This window comes from Schistocerca piceifrons, unplaced genomic scaffold, assembly GCF_021461385.2.
Source record: "Schistocerca piceifrons isolate TAMUIC-IGC-003096 unplaced genomic scaffold, iqSchPice1.1 HiC_scaffold_608, whole genome shotgun sequence".
NCBI classification, from domain to species: Eukaryota; Metazoa; Arthropoda; class Insecta; order Orthoptera; family Acrididae; genus Schistocerca; species Schistocerca piceifrons.
Window position 1 is genome coordinate 82,739 of NW_025728849.1, and position 14,729 is coordinate 97,467.

The window sequence follows — 14,729 nt, forward strand, 5'->3', positions numbered from 1 at the left end:
TGGGCGAAGTCCTCAGCGACTGGGGTGTGGGTGTTGTGGGAGGGCGTCGGTCACGTCGTGTTGAAGGCGTCTCGGAAGGCGGCGTCCAGCGGGACCTGCAGGAAGTTCTGGAAGGTCTCTCGGTACTTGGAGCGTTGTTTGGCCCTCCTGTGTTCCTCCCACAGGTCCGTGAGGAACTGCGCCTTGTCGGTCTGCCGTTTCGTGACGATGGCGTGTGCCGTCATGGCGATGATCCACATTGTGGCCAGGCGTTTCGCTTTGGGGAAAGGCTTCGCGTCCGGGACAGTGACAGCTGAGACATGTATCGCCCTCTCGTCGGTTCTGTTGATGTGGGCGATCATTTTTCTCGCTGCCGCCCATATTTCCCCGCTCTCTCTGCAGCCAAAACGATGCTCGATGGTGTCGGTCTGGTTGCAGAGCTCGCAGTTTGGGGATTCCCGCATTTTTATGCGTGCCAGTTTTTCGTTTGTCGGCACTGTTTTGTGGATGATTTTATACCACGTGTCCCTGGCGTGCTCAGGAAGTGTCCGTTCCGAGACATTCTTCCAGACCTGTGGCCAGTCATGGTCTGGAAAACTCGTCTCTATTTTGGACTTTCTTGCCTTCCCCCTCAGAGCGCTGTAGATGTTCCTCGCCGTTCTTTGCTGTGGGTTGGCAACGACCGCGGTGATGTAACTCTTGTCGATTGCCATCTGTTTTATGTGCCGCAACTTGAATGGTATGTTCGTAGTGTCTACAGGAGCCTCTTCAGATTCAGGTTTATATTGGTTTATCAGGCTGGACGTTATACTGTTGTTGTTCTGGTTTGCCATTTTCATCGCACGGTGTAGAAGCAGTGCCGCGCATTTCGTCTTAACGTCAGTCAGACCAAGTCCGCCTTCGTCCCTTGACAGGAAACACGTCGCCTGGGAGACCTTGAAGATTTCCCGCCTCCACAGCAAGTAGTACGCCGCACTTCCTATCGCTCGCGCAATTTCCGTCGGAGCACATAGTATTTGCGCCATGTACCACGCTTTCGACAGGATTGTTTCGTTTACTAACTGCACTCTTTGGCTCAGCGTCAGGTTCCGGTTCGCGTGTATCCTCACGAGCCCTCTCGTTGTGTTCAAGACGCTGCGCCAGTTTTGTGCTGCCATTTTCAAAGGGCACTGCTGTAGTTCCACTCCGAGTGCCCTATGGTTGTTTGTCACTCGGTACCACTGTCTCGCTGGTCGCAGTCTGCCGTTGCCTATTGGTAGTAGCACTGTCTTCGTCGGATTCGTTTTGGCACCTGAAGCCTTTTCGAAGGATTCCATGATAGGCTGGATTATTCCTAGTTCTTCTTCGTTTTGGATGAATATGCCCATGTCGTCAAATAGGCCGTGCATACGATGTTTGTTGCACCCATTGTGTATCCTCCGATTTCGGCTGTTAGTTTTCGTAGTAGTGGGTCGAGGGCTATTGTGAAAAGTGCCATCGATAATGGACATCCTTGCCTGACGGATCTTCCCAGTCTTATTGACTTGGAAGTCCATCCGTTTACTGTTATTTTTGAGGTGGCATTTGTAATGACGTTCTTGATTGTTCTTCCGAATTTTGGTCCGAATCCGAGGCGTGCGAGCACCCGGTGTTCCCAGGCGGTCACCCATCCAAGTACTAACCGGGCCCGATGTTGCTTAACTTCGGTGATCGGACGAGAACCGGTGTATTCAACATGGTATGGCCGTTGGCGCCCTTATACTGTAGCCGCACGACAGAAGACGCCTCTGCCTCTTCTCCCAACACACACAATCGCAGTTTTCGGTGACACATTTGACGCAGAGCACGTCCTTCCGCAACAGCTGGAGCCTCGAAGGCGGCGCCGAGTGCGCGTCCGGCGTCTCAGAGGCGTCTGCCGGACTGGCGGGCGCGCCGCGCCGCCACTTGCGTGAGACACGCGGCTGCTCGGTGCGCCGCCCGTCATTCGTTTCGCTTGGTGCGTGCGGCGCGGGCGACGCATCTTGTTCCCGTTATCCGGCGGGGGGCTGTGCGGGGTGTAGCAGTGTCCTGCTGGAGGGCGCCCCCGGCAGCTTCCTCACCTGACACACGCCGCGCGGCTCGCGTCCAGGTATTTGCGTGATCTGTGCAGTGCATTCGCACCTCTCCCCTTCCGTCCCGACTTGTCCCGACTTTGCTCGACTGCCGCTCGCTGCCGCTCGGGTCGTGGCCCATATGACAGCACAAGCACGAGAAACATCTGCGAGACGGCCGTGGGCCTAACGGGCGTGTCCGAGACGCCGTTTGCGGCCAGTAGACCTGTGCAAAGGTGCGAAAACAGGGACACAAGGCACAGGAGGGTCGCCAAAGCATCCTTCTCTTCTAGCGACGAAAGATACATTTTTGTTTACAAGTTTGCAGTCGTACGCTGCTACAAAACAATAAGCAGCCCTGACGTATTTCAGAACATATCTGTCGGTTCATACCGTTTTGTTATCTTCAGGCACTTTTAAGAAATCTTCCTTGGCACATTCTTCTTCCAACTGAGGCCATTCATATCGTATGTTATGTTTATTACAGTCATTTATTTTCATTTTTTTTTTTTTTTTTTCCTTCTGTGGAGTTTTGCACTGCTACGAAACAGTAGGTGGCCCTGACTCATTTCAGGTCACATCTGTCGATTCGTAGTGTTTCGTTATTTTCAAGGCATTCCTAGCACGTTGAAAATGCTTAAGGAAGCACGTATGTCGCAAAAGAAAGGTAGTATGAAAAGAGGGCTGGCAGGGATAGCGGCGTAAAAAGGAGAAAATGAAGGGGAGCCAACAGCACCTTTTTTTTTTTTTTTTTTTTAAACGTATATAAACTTTTATTTACAATTTTTAACAATTACATATCTTTACATGAAATTGTATATTTTCTCGTTTTCAGTTCTGATTGTTCTTTTAGTAGTCTCTTGGCTTAGTTACAACACTTTTATTCACTGAGTGTCCTTTATATAAGTTTTTCCCTTCAATGTTTATGGTTTTTTATACATAAAAAAGAAACTGCATTACTTTGATTTTTTTTATAAATTGAATTTAAATTAATTTTAAGTTTTTTTTTTTTTTTCCCCCGTATGGTATTTGAATACACCTATTTTGGCATGTTCGCTATGTGTTTGCCAAAGGCTAAAGGAGAATATGGGCCAGAACATCTATGTGCATAAATGATGAATGGGGAAGTTATTTAGTGTACTGTGTGAGAGTGGACGCAACAGTTCCACGGAAAATTTGGGGCAGAGAAAGTCTAAAGTTAGAATTTTTGTAAATCGCAAAGGGGTATGCAACGTTTTGGCACATGATGCGCCGAACTTTATAAATGTATATAACTATATCTATACACACGGATACATCAAAGGAATAAACACAGACAAACACAAAAAAAACCTACAAAACAACAACAAAAAAAATGATTATAGAAGAGAGAGAGAGAGACAGAGAGAGAGAGAGAGAGAGAGAGAGAGAGAGAGAGAGAGAGAGGGGAAAAAAAAACGTACCTTGAATGGAGATGGCGAGAGTACACATTAATTACATGAAATACACTGTTTGACATTTCGCTGTTACCTTGGAACACGTCTTGTATCCTTTGCACTAAATTAAAAACTGATCATTTCCTTTTGCCTGCTTTATTTGGCTATTGGGCACTGGACACTGTATGGCTATGATTGGCACACGTCACTCTCACTTTGGCACTGCTACACGTACCCACTTTCACTCTGCGCGCATTTTCACAACACTTTCGCAATGCACCACTCTTGCCGTCGGGGCTTTGGAGGGATTGGTGGGCGAAGTCCTCAGCGACTGGGGTGTGGGTGTTGTGGGAGGGCGTCGGTCACGTCGTGTTGAAGGCGTCTCGGAAGGCGGCGTCCAGCGGGACCTGCAGGAAGTTCTGGAAGGTCTCTCGGTACTTGGAGCGTTGTTTGGCCCTCCTGTGTTCCTCCCACAGGTCCGTGAGGAACTGCGCCTTGTCGGTCTGCCGTTTCGTGACGATGGCGTGTGCCGTCATGGCGATGATCCACATTGTGGCCAGGCGTTTCGCTTTGGGGAAAGGCTTCGCGTCCGGGACAGTGACAGCTGAGACATGTATCGCCCTCTCGTCGGTTCTGTTGATGTGGGCGATCATTTTTCTCGCTGCCGCCCATATTTCCCCGCTCTCTCTGCAGCCAAAACGATGCTCGATGGTGTCGGTCTGGTTGCAGAGCTCGCAGTTTGGGGATTCCCGCATTTTTATGCGTGCCAGTTTTTCGTTTGTCGGCACTGTTTTGTGGATGATTTTATACCACGTGTCCCTGGCGTGCTCAGGAAGTGTCCGTTCCGAGACATTCTTCCAGACCTGTGGCCAGTCATGGTCTGGAAAACTCGTCTCTATTTTGGACTTTCTTGCCTTCCCCCTCAGAGCGCTGTAGATGTTCCTCGCCGTTCTTTGCTGTGGGTTGGCAACGACCGCGGTGATGTAACTCTTGTCGATTGCCATCTGTTTTATGTGCCGCAACTTGAATGGTATGTTCGTAGTGTCTACAGGAGCCTCTTCAGATTCAGGTTTATATTGGTTTATCAGGCTGGACGTTATACTGTTGTTGTTCTGGTTTGCCATTTTCATCGCACGGTGTAGAAGCAGTGCCGCGCATTTCGTCTTAACGTCAGTCAGACCAAGTCCGCCTTCGTCCCTTGACAGGAAACACGTCGCCTGGGAGACCTTGAAGATTTCCCGCCTCCACAGCAAGTAGTACGCCGCACTTCCTATCGCTCGCGCAATTTCCGTCGGAGCACATAGTATTTGCGCCATGTACCACGCTTTCGACAGGATTGTTTCGTTTACTAACTGCACTCTTTGGCTCAGCGTCAGGTTCCGGTTCGCGTGTATCCTCACGAGCCCTCTCGTTGTGTTCAAGACGCTGCGCCAGTTTTGTGCTGCCATTTTCAAAGGGCACTGCTGTAGTTCCACTCCGAGTGCCCTATGGTTGTTTGTCACTCGGTACCACTGTCTCGCTGGTCGCAGTCTGCCGTTGCCTATTGGTAGTAGCACTGTCTTCGTCGGATTCGTTTTGGCACCTGAAGCCTTTTCGAAGGATTCCATGATAGGCTGGATTATTCCTAGTTCTTCTTCGTTTTGGATGAATATGCCCATGTCGTCAACATAGGCCGTGCATACGATGTTTGTTGCACCCATTGTGTATCCTCCGATTTCGGCTGTTAGTTTTCGTAGTAGTGGGTCGAGGGCTATTGTGAAAAGTGCCATCGATAATGGACATCCTTGCCTGACGGATCTTCCCAGTCTTATTGACTTGGAAGTCCATCCGTTTACTGTTATTTTTGAGGTGGCATTTGTAATGACGTTCTTGATTGTTCTTCCGAATTTTGGTCCGAATCCGAGGCGTGCGAGCACCCGGTGTTCCCAGGCGGTCACCCATCCAAGTACTAACCGGGCCCGATGTTCGGTGATCGGACGAGAACCGGTGTATTCAACATGGTATGGCCGTTGGCGCCCTTATACTGTAGCCGCACGACAGAAGACGCCTCTGCCTCTTCTCCCAACACACACAATCGCAGTTTTCGGTGACACATTTGACGCAGAGCACGTCCTTCCGCAACAGCTGGAGCCTCGAAGGCGGCGCCGAGTGCGCGTCCGGCGTCTCAGAGGCGTCTGCCGGACTGGCGGGCGCGCCGCGCCGCCACTTGCGTGAGACACGCGGCTGCTCGGTGCGCCGCCCGTCATTCGTTTCGCTTGGTGCGTGCGGCGCGGGCGACGCATCTTGTTCCCGTTATCCGGCGGGGGGCTGTGCGGGGTGTAGCAGTGTCCTGCTGGAGGGCGCCCCCGGCAGCTTCCTCACCTGACACACGCCGCGCGGCTCGCGTCCAGGTATTTGCGTGATCTGTGCAGTGCATTCGCACCTCTCCCCTTCCGTCCCGACTTGTCCCGACTTTGCTCGACTGCCGCTCGCTGCCGCTCGGGTCGTGGCCCATATGACAGCACAAGCACGAGAAACATCTGCGAGACGGCCGTGGGCCTAACGGGCGTGTCCGAGACGCCGTTTGCGGCCAGTAGACCTGTGCAAAGGTGCGAAAACAGGGACACAAGGCACAGGAGGGTCGCCAAAGCATCCTTCTCTTCTAGCGACGAAAGATACATTTTTGTTTACAAGTTTGCAGTCGTACGCTGCTACAAAACAATAAGCAGCCCTGACGTATTTCAGAACATATCTGTCGGTTCATACCGTTTTGTTATCTTCAGGCACTTTTAAGAAATCTTCCTTGGCACATTCTTCTTCCAACTGAGGCCATTCATATCGTATGTTATGTTTATTACAGTCATTTATTTTCATTTTTTTTTTTTTTTTTTCCTTCTGTGGAGTTTTGCACTGCTACGAAACAGTAGGTGGCCCTGACTCATTTCAGGTCACATCTGTCGATTCGTAGTGTTTCGTTATTTTCAAGGCATTCCTAGCACGTTGAAAATGCTTAAGGAAGCACGTATGTCGCAAAAGAAAGGTAGTATGAAAAGAGGGCTGGCAGGGATAGCGGCGTAAAAAGGAGAAAATGAAGGGGAGCCAACAGCACCTTTTTTTTTTTTTTTTTTTTAAACGTATATAAACTTTTATTTACAATTTTTAACAATTACATATCTTTACATGAAATTGTATATTTTCTCGTTTTCAGTTCTGATTGTTCTTTTAGTAGTCTCTTGGCTTAGTTACAACACTTTTATTCACTGAGTGTCCTTTATATAAGTTTTTCCCTTCAATGTTTATGGTTTTTTATACATAAAAAAGAAACTGCATTACTTTGATTTTTTTTATAAATTGAATTTAAATTAATTTTAAGTTTTTTTTTTTTTTTCCCCCGTATGGTATTTGAATACACCTATTTTGGCATGTTCGCTATGTGTTTGCCAAAGGCTAAAGGAGAATATGGGCCAGAACATCTATGTGCATAAATGATGAATGGGGAAGTTATTTAGTGTACTGTGTGAGAGTGGACGCAACAGTTCCACGGAAAATTTGGGGCAGAGAAAGTCTAAAGTTAGAATTTTTGTAAATCGCAAAGGGGTATGCAACGTTTTGGCACATGATGCGCCGAACTTTATAAATGTATATAACTATATCTATACACACGGATACATCAAAGGAATAAACACAGACAAACACAAAAAAAACCTACAAAACAACAACAAAAAAAATGATTATAGAAGAGAGAGAGAGAGACAGAGAGAGAGAGAGAGAGAGAGAGAGAGAGAGAGAGAGAGAGAGGGGAAAAAAAAACGTACCTTGAATGGAGATGGCGAGAGTACACATTAATTACATGAAATACACTGTTTGACATTTCGCTGTTACCTTGGAACACGTCTTGTATCCTTTGCACTAAATTAAAAACTGATCATTTCCTTTTGCCTGCTTTATTTGGCTATTGGGCACTGGACACTGTATGGCTATGATTGGCACACGTCACTCTCACTTTGGCACTGCTACACGTACCCACTTTCACTCTGCGCGCATTTTCACAACACTTTCGCAATGCACCACTCTTGCCGTCGGGGCTTTGGAGGGATTGGTGGGCGAAGTCCTCAGCGACTGGGGTGTGGGTGTTGTGGGAGGGCGTCGGTCACGTCGTGTTGAAGGCGTCTCGGAAGGCGGCGTCCAGCGGGACCTGCAGGAAGTTCTGGAAGGTCTCTCGGTACTTGGAGCGTTGTTTGGCCCTCCTGTGTTCCTCCCACAGGTCCGTGAGGAACTGCGCCTTGTCGGTCTGCCGTTTCGTGACGATGGCGTGTGCCGTCATGGCGATGATCCACATTGTGGCCAGGCGTTTCGCTTTGGGGAAAGGCTTCGCGTCCGGGACAGTGACAGCTGAGACATGTATCGCCCTCTCGTCGGTTCTGTTGATGTGGGCGATCATTTTTCTCGCTGCCGCCCATATTTCCCCGCTCTCTCTGCAGCCAAAACGATGCTCGATGGTGTCGGTCTGGTTGCAGAGCTCGCAGTTTGGGGATTCCCGCATTTTTATGCGTGCCAGTTTTTCGTTTGTCGGCACTGTTTTGTGGATGATTTTATACCACGTGTCCCTGGCGTGCTCAGGAAGTGTCCGTTCCGAGACATTCTTCCAGACCTGTGGCCAGTCATGGTCTGGAAAACTCGTCTCTATTTTGGACTTTCTTGCCTTCCCCCTCAGAGCGCTGTAGATGTTCCTCGCCGTTCTTTGCTGTGGGTTGGCAACGACCGCGGTGATGTAACTCTTGTCGATTGCCATCTGTTTTATGTGCCGCAACTTGAATGGTATGTTCGTAGTGTCTACAGGAGCCTCTTCAGATTCAGGTTTATATTGGTTTATCAGGCTGGACGTTATACTGTTGTTGTTCTGGTTTGCCATTTTCATCGCACGGTGTAGAAGCAGTGCCGCGCATTTCGTCTTAACGTCAGTCAGACCAAGTCCGCCTTCGTCCCTTGACAGGAAACACGTCGCCTGGGAGACCTTGAAGATTTCCCGCCTCCACAGCAAGTAGTACGCCGCACTTCCTATCGCTCGCGCAATTTCCGTCGGAGCACATAGTATTTGCGCCATGTACCACGCTTTCGACAGGATTGTTTCGTTTACTAACTGCACTCTTTGGCTCAGCGTCAGGTTCCGGTTCGCGTGTATCCTCACGAGCCCTCTCGTTGTGTTCAAGACGCTGCGCCAGTTTTGTGCTGCCATTTTCAAAGGGCACTGCTGTAGTTCCACTCCGAGTGCCCTATGGTTGTTTGTCACTCGGTACCACTGTCTCGCTGGTCGCAGTCTGCCGTTGCCTATTGGTAGTAGCACTGTCTTCGTCGGATTCGTTTTGGCACCTGAAGCCTTTTCGAAGGATTCCATGATAGGCTGGATTATTCCTAGTTCTTCTTCGTTTTGGATGAATATGCCCATGTCGTCAACATAGGCCGTGCATACGATGTTTGTTGCACCCATTGTGTATCCTCCGATTTCGGCTGTTAGTTTTCGTAGTAGTGGGTCGAGGGCTATTGTGAAAAGTGCCATCGATAATGGACATCCTTGCCTGACGGATCTTCCCAGTCTTATTGACTTGGAAGTCCATCCGTTTACTGTTATTTTTGAGGTGGCATTTGTAATGACGTTCTTGATTGTTCTTCCGAATTTTGGTCCGAATCCGAGGCGTGCGAGCACCCGGTGTTCCCAGGCGGTCACCCATCCAAGTACTAACCGGGCCCGATGTTGCTTAACTTCGGTGATCGGACGAGAACCGGTGTATTCAACATGGTATGGCCGTTGGCGCCCTTATACTGTAGCCGCACGACAGAAGACGCCTCTGCCTCTTCTCCCAACACACACAATCGCAGTTTTCGGTGACACATTTGACGCAGAGCACGTCCTTCCGCAACAGCTGGAGCCTCGAAGGCGGCGCCGAGTGCGCGTCCGGCGTCTCAGAGGCGTCTGCCGGACTGGCGGGCGCGCCGCGCCGCCACTTGCGTGAGACACGCGGCTGCTCGGTGCGCCGCCCGTCATTCGTTTCGCTTGGTGCGTGCGGCGCGGGCGACGCATCTTGTTCCCGTTATCCGGCGGGGGGCTGTGCGGGGTGTAGCAGTGTCCTGCTGGAGGGCGCCCCCGGCAGCTTCCTCACCTGACACACGCCGCGCGGCTCGCGTCCAGGTATTTGCGTGATCTGTGCAGTGCATTCGCACCTCTCCCCTTCCGTCCCGACTTGTCCCGACTTTGCTCGACTGCCGCTCGCTGCCGCTCGGGTCGTGGCCCATATGACAGCACAAGCACGAGAAACATCTGCGAGACGGCCGTGGGCCTAACGGGCGTGTCCGAGACGCCGTTTGCGGCCAGTAGACCTGTGCAAAGGTGCGAAAACAGGGACACAAGGCACAGGAGGGTCGCCAAAGCATCCTTCTCTTCTAGCGACGAAAGATACATTTTTGTTTACAAGTTTGCAGTCGTACGCTGCTACAAAACAATAAGCAGCCCTGACGTATTTCAGAACATATCTGTCGGTTCATACCGTTTTGTTATCTTCAGGCACTTTTAAGAAATCTTCCTTGGCACATTCTTCTTCCAACTGAGGCCATTCATATCGTATGTTATGTTTATTACAGTCATTTATTTTCATTTTTTTTTTTTTTTTTCCTTCTGTGGAGTTTTGCACTGCTACGAAACAGTAGGTGGCCCTGACTCATTTCAGGTCACATCTGTCGATTCGTAGTGTTTCGTTATTTTCAAGGCATTCCTAGCACGTTGAAAATGCTTAAGGAAGCACGTATGTCGCAAAAGAAAGGTAGTATGAAAAGAGGGCTGGCAGGGATAGCGGCGTAAAAAGGAGAAAATGAAGGGGAGCCAACAGCACCTTTTTTTTTTTTTTTTTTTTAAACGTATATAAACTTTTATTTACAATTTTTAACAATTACATATCTTTACATGAAATTGTATATTTTCTCGTTTTCAGTTCTGATTGTTCTTTTAGTAGTCTCTTGGCTTAGTTACAACACTTTTATTCACTGAGTGTCCTTTATATAAGTTTTTCCCTTCAATGTTTATGGTTTTTTATACATAAAAAAGAAACTGCATTACTTTGATTTTTTTTATAAATTGAATTTAAATTAATTTTAAGTTTTTTTTTTTTTTTCCCCCGTATGGTATTTGAATACACCTATTTTGGCATGTTCGCTATGTGTTTGCCAAAGGCTAAAGGAGAATATGGGCCAGAACATCTATGTGCATAAATGATGAATGGGGAAGTTATTTAGTGTACTGTGTGAGAGTGGACGCAACAGTTCCACGGAAAATTTGGGGCAGAGAAAGTCTAAAGTTAGAATTTTTGTAAATCGCAAAGGGGTATGCAACGTTTTGGCACATGATGCGCCGAACTTTATAAATGTATATAACTATATCTATACACACGGATACATCAAAGGAATAAACACAGACAAACACAAAAAAAACCTACAAAACAACAACAAAAAAAATGATTATAGAAGAGAGAGAGAGAGACAGAGAGAGAGAGAGAGAGAGAGAGAGAGAGAGAGAGAGAGGGGAAAAAAAAACGTACCTTGAATGGAGATGGCGAGAGTACACATTAATTACATGAAATACACTGTTTGACATTTCGCTGTTACCTTGGAACACGTCTTGTATCCTTTGCACTAAATTAAAAACTGATCATTTCCTTTTGCCTGCTTTATTTGGCTATTGGGCACTGGACACTGTATGGCTATGATTGGCACACGTCACTCTCACTTTGGCACTGCTACACGTACCCACTTTCACTCTGCGCGCATTTTCACAACACTTTCGCAATGCACCACTCTTGCCGTCGGGGCTTTGGAGGGATTGGTGGGCGAAGTCCTCAGCGACTGGGGTGTGGGTGTTGTGGGAGGGCGTCGGTCACGTCGTGTTGAAGGCGTCTCGGAAGGCGGCGTCCAGCGGGACCTGCAGGAAGTTCTGGAAGGTCTCTCGGTACTTGGAGCGTTGTTTGGCCCTCCTGTGTTCCTCCCACAGGTCCGTGAGGAACTGCGCCTTGTCGGTCTGCCGTTTCGTGACGATGGCGTGTGCCGTCATGGCGATGATCCACATTGTGGCCAGGCGTTTCGCTTTGGGGAAAGGCTTCGCGTCCGGGACAGTGACAGCTGAGACATGTATCGCCCTCTCGTCGGTTCTGTTGATGTGGGCGATCATTTTTCTCGCTGCCGCCCATATTTCCCCGCTCTCTCTGCAGCCAAAACGATGCTCGATGGTGTCGGTCTGGTTGCAGAGCTCGCAGTTTGGGGATTCCCGCATTTTTATGCGTGCCAGTTTTTCGTTTGTCGGCACTGTTTTGTGGATGATTTTATACCACGTGTCCCTGGCGTGCTCAGGAAGTGTCCGTTCCGAGACATTCTTCCAGACCTGTGGCCAGTCATGGTCTGGAAAACTCGTCTCTATTTTGGACTTTCTTGCCTTCCCCCTCAGAGCGCTGTAGATGTTCCTCGCCGTTCTTTGCTGTGGGTTGGCAACGACCGCGGTGATGTAACTCTTGTCGATTGCCATCTGTTTTATGTGCCGCAACTTGAATGGTATGTTCGTAGTGTCTACAGGAGCCTCTTCAGATTCAGGTTTATATTGGTTTATCAGGCTGGACGTTATACTGTTGTTGTTCTGGTTTGCCATTTTCATCGCACGGTGTAGAAGCAGTGCCGCGCATTTCGTCTTAACGTCAGTCAGACCAAGTCCGCCTTCGTCCCTTGACAGGAAACACGTCGCCTGGGAGACCTTGAAGATTTCCCGCCTCCACAGCAAGTAGTACGCCGCACTTCCTATCGCTCGCGCAATTTCCGTCGGAGCACATAGTATTTGCGCCATGTACCACGCTTTCGACAGGATTGTTTCGTTTACTAACTGCACTCTTTGGCTCAGCGTCAGGTTCCGGTTCGCGTGTATCCTCACGAGCCCTCTCGTTGTGTTCAAGACGCTGCGCCAGTTTTGTGCTGCCATTTTCAAAGGGCACTGCTGTAGTTCCACTCCGAGTGCCCTATGGTTGTTTGTCACTCGGTACCACTGTCTCGCTGGTCGCAGTCTGCCGTTGCCTATTGGTAGTAGCACTGTCTTCGTCGGATTCGTTTTGGCACCTGAAGCCTTTTCGAAGGATTCCATGATAGGCTGGATTATTCCTAGTTCTTCTTCGTTTTGGATGAATATGCCCATGTCGTCAACATAGGCCGTGCATACGATGTTTGTTGCACCCATTGTGTATCCTCCGATTTCGGCTGTTAGTTTTCGTAGTAGTGGGTCGAGGGCTATTGTGAAAAGTGCCATCGATAATGGACATCCTTGCCTGACGGATCTTCCCAGTCTTATTGACTTGGAAGTCCATCCGTTTACTGTTATTTTTGAGGTGGCATTTGTAATGACGTTCTTGATTGTTCTTCCGAATTTTGGTCCGAATCCGAGGCGTGCGAGCACCCGGTGTTCCCAGGCGGTCACCCATCCAAGTACTAACCGGGCCCGATGTTGCTTAACTTCGGTGATCGGACGAGAACCGGTGTATTCAACATGGTATGGCCGTTGGCGCCCTTATACTGTAGCCGCACGACAGAAGACGCCTCTGCCTCTTCTCCCAACACACACAATCGCAGTTTTCGGTGACACATTTGACGCAGAGCACGTCCTTCCGCAACAGCTGGAGCCTCGAAGGCGGCGCCGAGTGCGCGTCCGGCGTCTCAGAGGCGTCTGCCGGACTGGCGGGCGCGCCGCGCCGCCACTTGCGTGAGACACGCGGCTGCTCGGTGCGCCGCCCGTCATTCGTTTCGCTTGGTGCGTGCGGCGCGGGCGACGCATCTTGTTCCCGTTATCCGGCGGGGGGCTGTGCGGGGTGTAGCAGTGTCCTGCTGGAGGGCGCCCCCGGCAGCTTCCTCACCTGACACACGCCGCGCGGCTCGCGTCCAGGTATTTGCGTGATCTGTGCAGTGCATTCGCACCTCTCCCCTTCCGTCCCGACTTGTCCCGACTTTGCTCGACTGCCGCTCGCTGCCGCTCGGGTCGTGGCCCATATGACAGCACAAGCACGAGAAACATCTGCGAGACGGCCGTGGGCCTAACGGGCGTGTCCGAGACGCCGTTTGCGGCCAGTAGACCTGTGCAAAGGTGCGAAAACAGGGACACAAGGCACAGGAGGGTCGCCAAAGCATCCTTCTCTTCTAGCGACGAAAGATACATTTTTGTTTACAAGTTTGCAGTCGTACGCTGCTACAAAACAATAAGCAGCCCTGACGTATTTCAGAACATATCTGTCGGTTCATACCGTTTTGTTATCTTCAGGCACTTTTAAGAAATCTTCCTTGGCACATTCTTCTTCCAACTGAGGCCATTCATATCGTATGTTATGTTTATTACAGTCATTTATTTTCATTTTTTTTTTTTTTTTTCCTTCTGTGGAGTTTTGCACTGCTACGAAACAGTAGGTGGCCCTGACTCATTTCAGGTCACATCTGTCGATTCGTAGTGTTTCGTTATTTTCAAGGCATTCCTAGCACGTTGAAAATGCTTAAGGAAGCACGTATGTCGCAAAAGAAAGGTAGTATGAAAAGAGGGCTGGCAGGGATAGCGGCGTAAAAAGGAGAAAATGAAGGGGAGCCAACAGCACCTTTTTTTTTTTTTTTTTTTTAAACGTATATAAACTTTTATTTACAATTTTTAACAATTACATATCTTTACATGAAATTGTATATTTTCTCGTTTTCAGTTCTGATTGTTCTTTTAGTAGTCTCTTGGCTTAGTTACAACACTTTTATTCACTGAGTGTCCTTTATATAAGTTTTTCCCTTCAATGTTTATGGTTTTTTATACATAAAAAAGAAACTGCATTACTTTGATTTTTTTTATAAATTGAATTTAAATTAATTTTAAGTTTTTTTTTTTTTTTCCCCCGTATGGTATTTGAATACACCTATTTTGGCATGTTCGCTATGTGTTTGCCAAAGGCTAAAGGAGAATATGGGCCAGAACATCTATGTGCATAAATGATGAATGGGGAAGTTATTTAGTGTACTGTGTGAGAGTGGACGCAACAGTTCCACGGAAAATTTGGGGCAGAGAAAGTCTAAAGTTAGAATTTTTGTAAATCGCAAAGGGGTATGCAACGTTTTGGCACATGATGCGCCGAACTTTATAAATGTATATAACTATATCTATACACACGGATACATCAAAGGAATAAACACAGACAAACACAAAAAAAACCTACAAAACAACAACAAAAAAAATGATTATAGAAGA

General features: G+C 48.6%; 3 non-coding genes across 3 annotated transcripts; all 3 read right to left on the bottom strand.

The window, feature by feature from the left end:
• Window positions 1-1,590: 1,590 nt before the first annotated feature.
• LOC124762847 lies at window positions 1,591-1,710 on the bottom strand. The gene has a single exon (XR_007012586.1). It is a non-coding gene; the product is annotated as a 5S ribosomal RNA (ribosomal RNA).
• A 7,423-nt stretch (window positions 1,711-9,133) lies between these two features.
• LOC124762848 lies at window positions 9,134-9,253 on the bottom strand. The gene has a single exon (XR_007012587.1). It is a non-coding gene; the product is annotated as a 5S ribosomal RNA (ribosomal RNA).
• Window positions 9,254-12,904: 3,651 nt separating this feature from the next.
• Window positions 12,905-13,024, bottom strand: LOC124762849. The gene has a single exon (XR_007012588.1). It is a non-coding gene; the product is annotated as a 5S ribosomal RNA (ribosomal RNA).
• Window positions 13,025-14,729: the final 1,705 nt, after the last annotated feature.